Source organism: Rhipicephalus microplus, unplaced genomic scaffold, assembly GCF_043290135.1.
Source record: "Rhipicephalus microplus isolate Deutch F79 unplaced genomic scaffold, USDA_Rmic scaffold_274, whole genome shotgun sequence".
Classification (NCBI taxonomy): Eukaryota; Metazoa; Arthropoda; class Arachnida; order Ixodida; family Ixodidae; genus Rhipicephalus; species Rhipicephalus microplus.
Genome location: NW_027464845.1, coordinates 12769 through 27515, shown reverse-complemented (window position 1 = coordinate 27515; position 14747 = coordinate 12769). Strand labels below are relative to the sequence as shown.

Sequence of the window (14747 nt, the reverse complement as noted above, 5' to 3'; positions counted from 1 at the left end):
AAAGTTTTTCAGAGAGAGCTTTTCTGCAGTTTTTGTTGAGCGTGTGCAGTTCCTGCACTTCCTACTGCAGTGCTTCATAGGGCTGTGTCTTGCACATGCAAATGCTGGCATTAGGCTGCTACAAGTTATTGCTGCATGAAGCATCTGTAGCAGGCTCTTCATTTCGCTCCACCTGGTCTTTCAAGAGCTCAATTTATATTTCAAAAGCCTGCAGCATCTGCTGCAGAGCCCCGTGAGTGCTGCTAGGCACTGTTTTTGAAAGCATTCTTGCTCAGACTTTTTATGGGCGTCCCTTCGTAGCTTTTTTGTTGGCCCAGGTGCCTCAATTTCGTAAAAAACAAAGAGGGATCACACAAATACATGCTTAAGTATACTGGCTTTAAGTACCCTTATATCAGGGATTTGTTTTAAAGAACTCAAGCTTGAAATGGCTGCTACTTCTGCTTCTCGAAAAAAAAATTAATATGAAGTTAGATAGAGGGCTGAAATTTGCACAGTTGGTGTAAATTGAGCTCCTGTTATGATATATGTAATCAGTTTTTTATAGGTATAGTAGTTCGATTTTCGAGTTGTATTAAAGTGTACAATTAACACCTTTCTTGTGCACACAATTTCTTTAGTAATTGATATGCCAAAGCATTTTAAAACACACTTGGTAGTTTGTTACAAGCCACAAAATGCTAAAATCTAGGTGAATTCATTTTATCTGCATTTTCTTATTAACAAAAAATTAATGAAAATTAGAGTGTCATTCCTTTTTGTTTGTTGGCATTCTGTTTTCGAACTATAATAAATATGTTTTGAGACTAGACATATAAACAAGATTTCCGCACTCTATGCACCCCAAGGAACATCTGTGCAAAATTTCATTGGGATACAAGTAGAAGAGGTAAAAATTGTGCGCACGAACTTTAAAAATGGGCGAAAACACCAATTTGAGAAAAACTCAAATGAAAGTTTATTTGTACATTGAATGCCAAAATTCTTGCTGAAATTAAATCAAACTTTGTGTAAATGTACTTCAACATGTCTATTACTAGACTTGGAACACTAGAACATTCCTGATGCATAAGTTTTGCCTTCACGGTTCTTGCGAACGGAGTCCTCGGAACGGGCTCGTTTCACCTGGCTGCAGCGATGGGACTTGGCTTCAGCAGTCAGCTTCACAGACGTCTTCCGGATTCTTTTCTGATCACTTTCCAGGCTGAGTCTGACCAGCAGCTTCGAAGGAAGGACTCCCAGTTCTTCCAGCACTTTTTCGAAGCTAGAGTGGCCTCTGTTGAACCACAGCACTGCAATGGCGGTGGCAGTCTCCACTGCAGTACGGGATGCGAAACGACTCTTCGACACAACATCCAAATCTTGTCATTCAAGGATTCAACGGCGTTTTCTGTCTTCCTTTGCAAACAGGGGGCAAGCAGTTCGGCATCTGGTAAACGTTCATAAATTGTTAGCAGTGCTTTGCGTTGTGCTTTGGTCAGGAGGGGGTGTGTTCAGGAGCAGGTTCTTCCAGAGCTAGGGCTCTCTTTTGCCTGCACCATGACCCTTTCCCATCGGGGCAGAGCTTGTGGCTGCTTGCCTCATTGCTGGAGCGCAAATGGAAACACGAGGCCCAGATTGCACAGAACATGCCTCTTACGCTGCCCCGGTTGCTGGTTATTGGGATGTGATAATACTTCTGCAGCCTTTGAATGGTCTTGTCACTGAGCTTCTGCCCATGGGGCAGTGGTGTTTTCAGCTTTCTTAATGCAGTACCAAGACGTTTGGCAACATGGTTCGTGCTGTCTTCTTTCGTCACTGCCTTCGATCCATATATGTGTGCTTCACAGACTGCAGCATATGCCTTGCTTTCGCCGTTGCTCAGAAATGTGGTGAACTACATGTTATAGGACTGCGTCCTGCTCCAGATGCGTAGTGCAGCTTGTGTTTCCATGGCATGTGATGTGCAGTCCACATTTTTTTTCACACACAGGAGAATGGAAGGCCTGCCATACTTCTTCCTCTTCGTTGTCAAGGACTTTGTGGCTGCTACAGCCTTGGCAGTAGTTTGCCAACACTTCGTAGTCTAGGCAGAGGCCAGTGTCCAATGAAATTGCAGTGCCAACACCATTGTGGCTCTTGTGTCCGCGCTTTTGCCAAGTCCCATCAAACATGACAGCAACGTCAGTCCGATCAGTTTGTAGTGCAGTTATTTGTCTTGCTTCTGCTATTTTGTCTGAGGCTGCTTTGGTGGCAGCAGTGTGCACTTTCTTGACAATGTTGTAAAATGTCTTATGGTGAAGTGGCTTTGATAAGCCAAGAATGCCACAAAACCTTGTTAGCTGGTCGTGTCCGACACCAATCGAACGCGCAGCAAGCCCTACTTTCACATTGATGGCGAAACTATCGCGAGGGCTTCCACGGCACCGCTCCGCATCAGACCCTTCACTGCCATTGGCATCAGTGCGTTCCGACGAATACACACCCGAAACTGCTGCTGCTGGGCATGTTCCATTTGTGCAACGGAGCTCTAGAAGGGAAGCAAGGCCCTTCCACTTGCTTGCAACCTCCACCACCACAAGTTTGCATTTCCCACACGTTCCACACGCGGCACTGCTCACGAGCCGGGTCAGCGGTTCGATTTCACAGATAACGATGCCTGTGCCAATCCTGTTGTCGGCAATCTCTTCATCTTGGAACGCTGCCAACTTCCTCTCCGAGGCGCTCACGAAGTTGAAAGCGTCGCTGATAAAATCAGACACGCTTGCCTGTGCTGCACTGGGAGACTTGCTGCCGTTCCGATGGCGTAGGGGGCTTGCAGCGTCCGCCGCGCTCGTGGTAGGGGGCTTGCAGCGTCCGCCGCGCTCGTGGCTTTTCCTCGCTTCTGTTTTCGCTTTCCCTTGTACTGGCACGCCGTCCATTACTTGCGGAGGCGAAAGTTACGATTATTCTGGTCATTCATCGCGCAAAACGTAGAGCAGAAAACAACGCTGACTAGTCCTAAGTGGCGATGCGATGTGAGCGGATACAAAACTGCTGAAATGGCTCTGACAGCTTGGCGTTAGCCAATGGCAGTCTTGGTTTCGCGTGTCGTGACAGCGGGAGCGTTCGGAAGACGCGGGAAACAACGTTTTTGTTATATTTCCAGCCGCGTCTGCTGCCACCGGGTGGCACGACCCTTTTGAGGGCCAACACGCTCGGTTCACCCAATAGCCGCTTAAAACCGGCTTGACTTGGCTTAAAATGTATAAATAGATGGCGACAGGATCGCTGTGTTGGATAGTTTTTGGGGACGTTTAGGTGGTGAAAACGAAAGGTCTACCGTAAGGTTCCTCACTAACTTGTGAGAATCTATACCGTGCAGTGGTTATTTCTTCGTGGTCTTTGCTTGGCCGGGAGCTGTATGCATTCGCGAGAACCGCCTCTGGGCATGGATACGTGGTCTCGTTCTGTAATACTGGCTATAGGCAATGTGGTAACGACTTGCCCGATCATGAACACCGTGTGTTATGCTATTTGTAGATGTATGCCATACGTGTATGTCTGGTAAGTGCGTGTGTTGCGTAAGGATCGATGTGTCGCTTGGCTGAAGTGTATGCTTGTGCCAAAACTTTCACTGGAGCTTCATCTTGCGTAACTGTGTGAGACAAATACAAAATGCACAAGTTGGAAGCGATTGAATATTGGCAGACGTCCACACGACATTATTTTCCAAGTGGCTTAAATATGCTGTCGCCGATGGCGACAATCGGTTTTCTAAGCTATGTCTCTTCTTGTGGGTGTATAAAAAGAAAAAGAGAAAATAAAATTGAAAAAATGCTGGGAGCACTATAAATCTCTGCTCACAATTGCCACCTTAAGCGTCTTCTTAAAGTTGAACAGTGCTGCAAGGCAGTTGTGCCTTGTGATGAAGTGCACGCAGTGTATTGTGGTAAAGCATACATATTGCAGGTGCTCGTGTGTAAATTAGAAATGTAGCACTGACAGAACCTCGTGTGTACACCTAAATTGTACACGCGCTATCCTCTGTCTCATCAGTGGCGTTGCGGCAGTCAGTATCGTCATCATCTTCAGCTTGTGTAACAAGCCCACAACAATTTATCTAGTAAAATACACTTTGTGGCAGGCAATTTGCAAAGCATTCAGATTTTAGTTGATTGCAGGATTAATTCAAAATTGCTGCATTGTACCTTCAAATAAACGAAACATGCATATGAGAGGCTTCAGGCGTACTTCAAAATTTGTGCCATGCCTCAAATTGAAAATGATTATAAAGAAAATATATACTAAGGCTGGGTGTAGATTACCATTCACAATTCAATTACTATTCATATTTTAGAAACTTAAAAAATTTGTACCTCATGTTTTCCTATTATGTAAGCAGGAAAACAACTGTTGAAGAATGGTCTAAAATTACACGCACAGTTTGCAAGAAATAAATCTTTAGAACCTATGTCGTGCCAGAACTAAGAGCAGGGTGGTTCGAGGAAACTGGTTATGACCCGACATAATAGCGCATGTTCGAACGTCTTACTTGGGCTGCTTGTTGGCAAAATGTGGTGGTAATTAGGTACGTGCCTGCAGGGATCTTCACCAAGAGGCAAAACCTGCTACATCTTTTTCAAAAATTTCGTTGTTTGTGTCAAGCATGCGTGCGCTCTTCGTTGTTGTGTTCTCTCATGGACCAAGTATATAGCATGCGCTTGAAATTAAATGACGTTATGCTGAACATTTGAAACAAAACAGGTCGCTAGTAGTTCTAGTGCTGGTGTCATCCACAGTGGCAGACTCACTCTTTGTGGGTGTATTTGTTAACTGAAGCCCAGTTCACTCATAAGTCATGGACAGAAGCGCTTCAGTCATAGTGTGAAAACAATCTCCAAATGTGAGCAGAGAGATGAGAACATCTGATGGATAGAGCTGCAAGAGACAGGATGTCCCTTGCAGCTTCTGTTTCTTCTTTCTTTGTCTAGTTGTAGCACTGTTTATAGGAAGTTCACAACGTATTAACAAGCCTGCATTAAGACTTTATATCAGACAGATCTATCCATGGATGCACAATGGTGGCTGGTCACTGCACCATTGTGGCTGGCGACCAGAAGCGGGAACCTGCTCGCTAACCTAGACGGCTGAGTCAGCTTCCCAAAGGCAGGTCAGGACCAGGACATGATGGCTGGCAGCAGGTCCTTGTTATGGTGTCGCGACTGGTAACCAACATGAGCCCTGCACTGATGTTACATGCACATCATAATGTCAAAGTATAAACACTGACTTAAACTCATACCTGCCAGTTTGGCAGCGCAGGGGTTAGGGAGATGCAAAGGGGGGGGGGGGGGGCGTCACGGTCATGGGGGATAAAATTTTTTACATGCTTTTTCTCAAGATTGAACTTTTATGGAGTTATCATGGAACAATACTGGTATAGTTTTTGTAAACCGCCAACAACCTACCCGGCTGTGGTCACCACCAAATTTTCGACGTGGCTGATGCCACTTTTTTTGAGAAGTCCTTCGAGCACTGTCGGGCATAACAATGTTCACCGCTGCCACTCCAACACTTTGCCAAAAGAATGTTTTTTTTTTTTGCACGGAGAAACTACACGTGGAGTACAACCTTAGCACCATGCTAGTCCAAGCTGTCACTCAAAGAACAGTCCAAGCTGTGTCCCTCGCAGTTACATTACTGCCCAGTTTTTGTTGTGGCAGATTTGGCCCCCTTCAAAAACTCCTCAGAATATACCTGGGAATAACACGGTCCGCAGCTATGACATTTGGCCTGAAGTAGTTGCTCAAGTGTCTTGTCTGACATGGAAGCGTGGAACTCTGTTCGAGTCTTCCTCACAATGCTGAACTGCCGCTCGCATTCAGCATTGCTGGCGGTACTGAAAGGATTGTCAGCATCACTTAAGCAATGTGACTGAATTTTATAAGTCCATCTTCGCCTTTCAGCAGCAAGATTTTTCTCCTCTGCACATCGGCCGGTTTCTCTTCCAGTATATTTGTAGGAATTTTGAAAGACTGCATCTTCACAAATTCCATTTTCAGTGCAATAATAGCTTGATCTCTGGTCTCTTGCTCGTTTTGTGGCAATAACGCTGGAAACCACTCAACAAGGAAAAGGACATTCCTAAATGACATGTTATTCATAGCTTCAATATCCGCAACACGTGCATTGATGAAAGCCTCATTTCTAAAAGGAAATTTGAGGTGCATGTAGTCGCATGCAGCAACCATGTACCTTCTAACAGCCTCAAAAAATTCCTTTTTGTCACTTGGCTTGAGCTTTTAAACAACACACTTAGCTCTGTGTCAAATACCAAGTCTTGGTCATCCTTTTGCACATTTCTACTGTGGTAGGCCATTAAGCAGGTGTGATTGTGCTGCTTTAGCAGGGTTGGCCTCACAAACCTTGAAAGGATGTCCTCAAGAAGGTTTAGAAGTATAGGCTGTAGCTTGTGTATTAGGGGTGCTTGTGCTTGCAGGCGGCAGTTGACTGTCTCAAAAAAGGAATAATGTTATTTAAAAACAGACAGCAAGCTTTGCTAAGCTCCTAGCTCAAGAACACGAACAGTCGTTCCTCACGTGTTATGCAAGTTGATCCAGTGCTTCTTCCAAGTCCTGCAAGAGCTCTTGATATATATCTACGGTATGTGCAAAAACCAGTTTCGTAATTATATCTTTAACATACTTCTTATCTAGACTGTTTGGCTTATGCTGCGTCACTTTCGTGTGTAAGTACTTTAACAAGTGCCAAGAACACAAGATTCTACATTTGGGCAGAAGCTGTTCAATTATATTCATTTCATTTAAATCTTTGTCCATTATCACAATTTTGCACTTCTCCTCTACGGCAGGATTCAAACAAAGGAATGTCTCTAGGAAAGACTTTAATATTTCTGATGTCTCCCGCTGAACAAATGCATAACATACAGGCCTCCCATGGCTTGTTCCATCTTCGCACAGAATCAAATGTAAGATATCCCCTTTTTTATTAAATTTATACGTAACATTAAAGAAGAACACTTCAGGGTATTTTTCTGGTAACTGGGCCATATGCTCTGATTGAAGCAATATGTACAAGAGACCATTTTCTGTATTCTTTTCAATATGAACCTTCGACCCAGAGTTTTCCGAAAACAATTCGTTGATTTTTTCTAACAGAAGGGCTCCATGATGAGCATTGTCCTGAATTTTTCGAACTGTTCTATGCTTCATGTTTATAAGATCACGAGAACTAACGTGTTTTCCCGTTTTCCTCAGAATGGCATCCTTTAGGTCTTTAGGTTTCACATTACAAGAAATCAACTCCTGAAATTGCTCTTTTTCAGAAGCACTTAATGCATGATTACTATTGTACCATACAAAAATCTTGGGACCTATTTTATGGTTGTGAACACCCGCTAAATTTACAACTTCTTAATAGGACTGTAGAGAAACACACAGCGCAAGCTTAAGTTCAACGTTGCAACCTGTACCATTGAAGCGTTGATTAGGTCGAATATTTTGTCCCCTCGAATTTGCATACCCTGCTTGGCAACAGACAAATTTAACTCGAACATAAGGAAAGTCTGCTTTGTTTAAATCTTTCTCAGTACACAATGGGTTTTTATCTGATCTTTCAATACGTATCGGATGGAACCCTTCACTTTTCCATCCTTCAAAGCTAGCGTTAAATTCCTTATAAGGGCTGAATGTGCTCCCTACAGAAAGATTTCCTCCACCTGTGCAAATATGGCTTTGTGACAATTTTGCTGATGTTGCTTTCTGCTCCTGTTCAGGGTCCTCACCACGAGGTGAAGAAGTACTGGTGTCAGCCGCACTGCTGCCCTTGCGCAGAACCACACCTTCTGAATGGGGGCTCACCGTGGATGTTAGTTACACCGCAGGCGTCGGGTGGCCCACAGTCAGAAGCTGGGCTCTGCTCAAAAGCAGCAGAGCACAGTGGCACGGCAGTACGCCCAGTCTTCGTCACTTTGTGGTGCACACTCGCACCACTGACAAGAGCAGGAGAAAGTGGTTTCTTGTCACTGCGCCCTTTCCTGTTTTCGACTCTAATCTTCTTTTCTACACGGGGATCGCCATAAGGTGTGGAAGCGCTGGTGTCAGCCGCACTGCTGCCCTTGCGCAGAACCACACCTTCTGAATGGGGGCTCACCGTGGATGTTACACCGCAGGCGTCGGGTGGCCCACAGTCAAAAGGTGGGCTCTGCTCAAAAGCAGCAGGGCACAGTGGCACGGCAGTACGCCCAGTCTTCTTCACTTTGTGCTGCATCCACACACCACCGACAAGTGCGGGAGCACGCACAGGGCGCCGTTTTACTTGAGCGAAAACAGTCACAGCTGAAGCCCTGGTGCATGCCACTGCAGTTATTGGCAGTGAAGGGTACCCATGAACAGTGTCTGTTTCAGTGACCTTAGGTGTCACTGACATCGCACTGTGGCATTGTATGGTAACAGAAGCAGACTTCCGTGCTACGTCCGCCCACATTTCCTTGCATGGAGATGCAGGGGCTGCAACAAGCGTAGGTTCTGCGGAAAGACCTGGGAATTCGGTCACACTATTCCAATACTGTGCCGGCCCTTCTGACTGATCACCGCGCTGTAATCGAAGCTTCTTGTGGTCCTTTCCCCTCTGGTGCTGCTGCTGTAGTGCTTTATTTTGGCTTGCTTCAAGGTCCTTGCTTGCTTGCTTGATGGCCGCACGTAGCAGGCACTCCAGCAGCTGGAAAACAGAGGAGTACACTTACAGTCAAACCCCTCCATAACCGAAGCCCTGAAGAATAACAATGAAGAAATATAATGTCCACGATGAACATTCATTGAGTACAAAGTGTTTGCTCTCTCTCAACAGCGAAGAGATTTTAAAAGCACTCCCACAATACATGTTAGTAATATGCAACTCTTTTTAGACTCTTAAACTAGGTGAGAAAGTAGATGTAAAAAAATTGCAGCGCCACTTACTTCACAAGTCAGGCACTTGGGTATTTTTCAAAAGGCAATGGTGCAACCATTGCTGTGTACATTGTTCAATAATGATGATAGCAAAATCACTTCTTTTTCTTCAAGAGAATACTTTTTGCTAATGCTTCTGCTGGCAACTATGTCAGCACATGACATGTAAAGTGCCATAATTTCGATAGATGTTCTGCAGACTGCTTAACTGCTTGCTGATGTGGTTCTGTCCATACGCATGCCAAGACCTCGCACAATTTGCTTACGTGCAGTGTTGTTTGGCATTTCAGCCTCAGTAGAGCGACACCAGGCGCTGTTGATCTGCATGACTTTGTGTGAGCTTATGGCAACCTGATCGCATGGGAGGAGTTCTGCAATGTTGCCAATATCGGAAGTACATGTCACAGTGGAAAAATAAGTGTATGAACTGGTCTCCAGATTCGGTAGGCAATTCAATAAGGCTGTGCTCCTTCTGCAATAGATGGCACAATACGTAGTGAGCTGTGCACCAGGGTCTCACTGGCTTGCCATATGTATATAAGGAAAGCGCAGCTGAACCGTTCTCGCGATCATCTGCTCATGCTGTGAAAGCAGAAACGAATGTAGGCTGTCGCCACAGACACGGCTCTGTCATACACAAATACCTATACCAGCACACCAGTCACATGAAAAGGCCTCAAAACTCAACATGCACATTTGTGTAATAGGCACATGCAACATGTATGCCCCACTAGAGGGATGGTTTTGTTCTGTAGCACAATGAAGCTAAAGGGAAAGGCAAACTTTTTTTTTATTTTGCTTTTGTTTTTGAAAGTTTCCGTATTGTGGACGTGTACTCTGTCAACACTGAAAGTGTTATTTACGTATGTCGACAACTGCAGGCTGCGGTACCCTCACTTCCTTTTGTAAGGGCCTGTAATGCAGTGGTTTGGGTCATCTTGAGTTGTAAAATATTGCTTGTACATCGTCCTGGGACTAGTGGTGTAGCTGCACTCACATTACTTACATACTCAAGCAATTTCTGTTACAAATATATTTTCTAACTTTGGCGATTGTGTCACTGCTTATGTGAGCATGCATGAGGCACCACAGCAGAGTACGTCACGTCACATAAGCTGCACATACTGCAGAGAAACAAAACTATGGCTAACTAAGACAGGAAATACATGTATACCTAGAGAGGAGCGGTAGCGACACACTATTAAAAACCTCAGCAGAACCAATTGGTTCACTGCACTTAGCAGCTTGGCAGTTAATGCAATTTTTTCTCACATTGTTCCGGTATGCCAGACAGGGAACTTTATCGGCTCATTGTCCTTTGACAATGTCTCCTTTTCCGGCATGTTCCTCAGGACGTGTTCATTGTATAGTGTTGTTCATTCTTTGCACGTGCGTTTTAGCTCAATGCTTTTTGCAGGCAAAATCAGTTGAATGAAGGACCTAATGGTTCATCAGGTCTGCCCGCCTCCACCTGTCCAAAAGATCGCAGTCTTTTGTTGCACAAAGCAAGGAAAACTTTTTTCTCACGTCTTATACCCTGGGATGTATTGCAGCAGGGTACAAAATGTTTTCTCCCAATTATGAACTACAGACTGTGGCGCATTCTTGCGAAACCATGCAATAAATAACTGGGCAGCAGCTGATGCTACCTATCATTGAAACCCAACAATTACAGCGAGAGTGCATCACACTCTCTTCAGAGTGCTCCCAGGCAGTCTTCTTTACGTTATTTTTTTTAACGTGGCGCCGCCTGCCTTGTGCTCGCATAGGAGACGCCCTTTCATGGAGAGAGCGCTTGCTTGCCAGGCAGTGCTATGAGAGCTTGCACACCAGCTGTCACTCATCATAAAATTATCTGAACGAGTGTCTCGTTGGCCAATAAGAGCTCTGTGAAGTGCCACATAAGGTATAGAACATGTTCAGAGAGCACGCACAATATACCTCCAATATGGCAACACAAATAATACATTGGAACGTCAGAGGACTGCTTAAAAACCTCGATGATGTTCAACAGCTCTTTTGCAAACATTCGCCGAAAGTGCTGTGTGTACAGGAAACTCATTTAAAATCTAAAAACACGAATTTTTTGCGTCAGTATGATCTCTTACGAAAGGACAGAGATGATGCTGCGGCGTCATCCGGCGGTGTAGCCATTATTGTTAATCAAAAAGTAGCATGCACACATTTACCACTACAAACACCTCTAGAGGCAGTGGCTGTTCAAGCAGTTCTTTTCGACAAGCTTGTCACCATCTGCTCTCTGTACATACCCCCACACCACCGTCTTGAAAAACGAGAATTCGAGTCCTTAATAGACCTGAACCTTATCTGGTGCTTGGTGACCTGAATGCTCATAGCAGTCTATGGGGTGATTCTCGCTGCGACGCACGAGGTCGTCTTATTGAACAGTTCCTTTTTTCCTCCGGTGCCTGTCTGTTGAATAGGAAAGAGGCAACATATTGTCACGCAGCAAAGGACGACGCATTTGTCTATAAGGAAAACAAGTTTATTGGAGCGAACCTGTGCTCCCCTAACAACTGAAAGAATACACAGGCGGCGAAGCAGCGGTCGGCAAAACAACGTGCACGCTAGTGAGCTCCGGCGATCGAATGTCGCGACATCGGCTGTGTGGGAATTCATATTCCTCGGTGCGAGGCTTTCTCGAATAGTCGAATTGTAGTCGAACACTTTAGAAGAACTGAGAATATGCTAGATGGTTCACGTCTGTTCGAAACGCTGTTCCTATCACAAGAGATAATACATGCCGCGCACAAAGAAAAGAATACGTGCTTGACACACAGGCAACAGTGATAGCACAGGCCGGCACAGCCAGGCCGAAAAGGCAAAACACAAATAAACAAACCCAATGCATGGTTCGCGGCATTACTCCCCTTTAATAGTGCATCGAACCGATGCTAACATAAGGCACAGTCCAAACAAATTAAAATAAAAGTTCGTCATCATCCGTAGAAAGGTTTTAAGCGAACCACATGGACGACTTCGGGCCGCGTGCGTCGTCGTGATGTACGGGAGTCACCATCGGGGATCACTTTGTACGTTAGTTCGCCAACACGTCGTAGAATCTAGTAGGGTCCGAAATAGCGTCGAAGTTCCTCACTGAGTCCACCTCGTCGAATGGGAGTCCAAACCCACACACGATCTCCAGGATGGTATTCGGCGTCTCGGCGTCGGAGATTGTAGCGTCCGGCATCCACCAGTTGCTGGTCCGTTATACGAACTCGAGCGAGCTGGCAGGCCTCCTCCACACGTTGGAGGTATCCTTATACGTCGGCGTTGAGGTCGTCGTCTTCTACGTGAGAAGCATGGCGTCGAGCATCGTAGTCGGCCGTCTTCCGTAGACGAGCTCGAACGGTGTCGTCTGCGTGGTTTCTTGGATAGCCGTGTTGTACGCAAACGTGACCTACGGGAGGACTTCGTCCCACGTCTTATTTTCAACGTCGACGTACATAGACAGCATATCCGCGATTGTCTCATTCAGCCGTTCCGTTAGTTCGTTCGTTTGGGGGTGGTACGCCGTCGTTCTTTGGTGATCCATGTTGCTGTAGCATAAGATTTCTTGCATGAGCTCCGCAGTGAAGGCCGTTCCGCGGTCCGTGATTAGGACCTCAGGGGCTCCATGTCGCAGCACAACTTGGTTAATAAAGAACTTTGCAACTTCTTGTGCAGTTCCTCTCGGAAGATCGGTGGTCTCTGCGTAGCGCGTCATGTAGTCTGTCGCTACGACAATCCATTTGTTCGCGGATCGGGATGTAGGGAACGGGCCCAGAAGGTTCATTCCGATCTGTTGGAAAGGCCTTGTTGGGACGGCGATCGGCTGCAGAAGTCCGGCGGGTCTCATCGGTGGTGTTTTTCGTTGCTGGCTGTCATGGCAGCTCCGGACGTAGTGAGTGACATCGGATGTAAGGCGGGGCCAGAAGTATTTCGGCTTGATTTTTGTAATCGTGTGAGCTGTTCTGAGATGTCCGGAAGACGGGTCGTCGTGGCACGCTTCCAAAATTTCGTCACGAAGGTGTGCGGGGATGACAAGTAGATAATTCGTCCTCGTTCCGGGGTTGAAATTCTTCTTCACTAGGATGGAGTTTTTGAGGCTGAACGCTGGTAAGTTGCGCTTGAACGCCCTAGGCACGGCGACGTTGCGTCCTTCGAGGTAGTCGATCATGGCGCGGAGGTCAGGGTCGGCACGCTGCTGGGCGGCTAGGTCGCTCTCTGTCACGACTCTGAAGAACGCGCTGTCTTCATCGGAGTCCTGTGGTGGTGGGTCGACGGGAGCGCGTGGCAGGCAATCGGCGTCGGAGTTTCCTGTCGGATTTGTAGACTATTGTTACGTCGAACTCTTACAGGCGCAAGCACCACCGCCCAAGACGGCCAGAGGGGTCCTTCAAATTGGCGAGCCAACACAGCGCATGATGGTCTGTCACAACCTTAAAGGGTCTACCATAGACGTATGGGCGAAATTTCGAAATGGCCCATATGATAGCCAGGCACTCTTTCTCGGAGGCAGAGTAGTTTCTCTCCTCCTTCGACAGACCACGGCTTGCATAGGCAATTACCTTTTCGCAACCGCTTTGCTTTTGGACGAGGACGGCACCCAAACCGATATCACTGGCGTCCGTGTGCATTCCAGTTTCGGCGTTTTTGTCGAAATGAGCGAGCACGGGCGGGTTTGCAGGCGTTGTTGCAGCTCGCAGAATGCCTTTTCTTGGTCGTTTTCCCAGCTGAAAGAGGTGCTTTCTTTCGTCAGGCGCGAGAGTGGCTTTGCAATGCGTGCGAAGTTTGCGAGGAAGCGCCGGTAGTATGCGCACAGTCTGAGAAACCATCGCACACCCTTCTTATCTTTCGGACTTTGGAAGTTCGCAATGGCTGATGTTTTTGCCAGGTCAGGTAGGACTCCCGGGGTGTTCACGATGTGACCCAAGAACTTGAGTTCCTCGTACGCCAAACGGCACTTCTCAGGCTTCAGCGTTAACCCCGACGTACGAATGGCCTCGAGTACAGATTCCAGCCTTGTGAGATGTTCGTCGAAAGTCCGGGCGAATACGACAACATCGTCGAGGTATGCGAGGCAAGTGTGCCACTTCAGGCCTGCTAGCACAGTGTCCATGATTCTCTGAAACGTTGCGGGCGCCGTGAACAGCCCAAACGGCATCACCTTGAACTCGTATAGACCGTCCGCGGTTATAAATGCAGTCTTCTCTCGGTCTCTCTCGTCCACTTCAATTTGCCAGTAGCCGGTCTTCAGATCCATGGATCAGAAGTACTTGGCGTAGCAGAGGTGGTCGAGGGCGTCGTCGATTCGTGGCAGGGGGTACATGTCCTTTTCGGTGATTTTGTTTAGTCTCCGGTAGTCAATGCAGAATCTTAAAGTGCCACCTTTTTTCTTCACGAGTACAACCGGCGCAGCCCATGGACTTTTCGATGGCTGTATTATGTCATCGCTGAGCATGTCATCTACTTGAGTCCAGATGGCTTCGCGCTCGTGTGAAAAAACGCGGTACGGAGACTGTCTGGTAGGTCGGGCTCCATCTTCGGTTATTATCCGGTGCTTCTTCGCCAAAGGTGTTTGACGTAACTTCGACTTAGAGGAAAAACACTCGCTGTAGCGACGGAGCAACTCCAGTAATCTGTCCCGATTTTCTTGCAACAGCGCCGGGTTCACGTCGAAAGGATGTGGCAGCCTGGAAGCATCTGCGCGTGCGCGTTCAAAGGTGGCGACCGCGATCACTTGACTCGCTTCTTGCGTTTCTTCGAGGAACGCAATTGCAGCGCCCTTGTTTATATGCTGCTATTCCTCGGTGA

At 46.6% G+C, this 14747-nt stretch overlaps 1 pseudogene; it reads right to left on the bottom strand.

Annotated features, from left to right (window-relative positions):
- Window positions 1–1050: 1050 nt before the first annotated feature.
- On the bottom strand, window positions 1051–2045 carry LOC142793088 (uncharacterized; annotated as a pseudogene).
- Window positions 2046–14747: the final 12702 nt, after the last annotated feature.